This window comes from Monopterus albus, unplaced genomic scaffold (assembly GCF_001952655.1).
Source record: "Monopterus albus unplaced genomic scaffold, M_albus_1.0 scaffold3.1, whole genome shotgun sequence".
In the NCBI taxonomy this organism is placed as follows: Eukaryota; Metazoa; Chordata; class Actinopteri; order Synbranchiformes; family Synbranchidae; genus Monopterus; species Monopterus albus.
Genome location: NW_018127883.1, coordinates 1,162,425 through 1,163,369, shown reverse-complemented (window position 1 = coordinate 1,163,369; position 945 = coordinate 1,162,425). Strand labels below are relative to the sequence as shown.

At 37.1% G+C, this 945-nt stretch overlaps 1 protein-coding gene across 3 annotated transcripts in view; it reads right to left on the bottom strand.

Moving 5' to 3' along the window:
- LOC109961350 (protein FAM196A-like) overlaps nucleotides 1–929 on the bottom strand; it is a 43,887-nt gene extending 42,958 nt beyond the window's left edge. For all 3 annotated transcript variants that reach the window (XM_020602094.1, XM_020602074.1, XM_020602084.1), the window contains exon 1: nucleotides 68–929. The gene's annotated coding sequence lies outside the window, so the exon portion shown is untranslated. The remainder of the gene's footprint in view (nucleotides 1–67) is intronic.
- Between the last annotated feature and the right edge of the window lie 16 nt (nucleotides 930–945).

The following is a 945-nucleotide window of genomic DNA, read 5'->3' as shown; positions in this document are numbered from 1 at the left end:
TTAAAAAAATCAAACTTTTTTTCTAACATGACTCGATTTAAAAACAAAACAAATATACTTCACATACCCCGCTGATGGTAGTGATGTGTTCCTTCTTTTTTGCTTTTTTTGTCCTTCTTAGCCTTCTTCTTCTTCTCCACAAAGGAATCCGAGCTATCCAATTCTGAGTCAGACTCAGAATCAGATACCTTCTGAAATTTCCTCTCCTTCTTTCTGTCCAGTGAAGAATCAGAGCTATCCAAGTCTGAACAGTGAGATCCTGAATCCTGTAAGGAGATTATGCTCTTAGATGTTTCCCCCCTCTCGTGATCTTCAGTGTAGTGTCTCTGGGATAGTTTCTTGAGACCTAACAAACCAAGTTGGATTTATCAATTACTTTCAAATTCGTGCATTCTGGAGACAAGAATCGACTGTCCATTACATCAACTTGAACGTTTTACACATATACACAAATGACAACAAAATAAAACATGATAGTGCATGACAGTCATGAAGCATTTATAAGTTAGATGTTTAGGAAAAAGGCATGGGTCATTCTATGTCGAAACAAACTAGCTGTCTTGCCTGTCTCAAAATCATCTTTTTTTTTTGTCCAGTCCTTAACCTACACTGTGAAAAAATATCTTTGGTGCCTGCATTTCAAGTACTCTGAGAAATGAGGTTAGTTTACTGTCAGGAATTACCAACTTTATTGGGACAATATCTTCAAAGAGCAGTTTGTCTGGACAAAATGTAAGCTTCATCTATGTCACAATGTGACTTAGGCTATTACAAACAACAGTAATTTTTTGTGTCTTTATTGAACCCAGTGGTTAAACAACAAAACGGTGCAGGTGTTAAACCTAAGTGAACCCTTGGATTTAGTAACTAGTTGAAGTTCCTTTGGCAACAATAACCTCAAACAAGCACTTCATGTAGCTGTGGATCAGACATCATGCTGCTCCC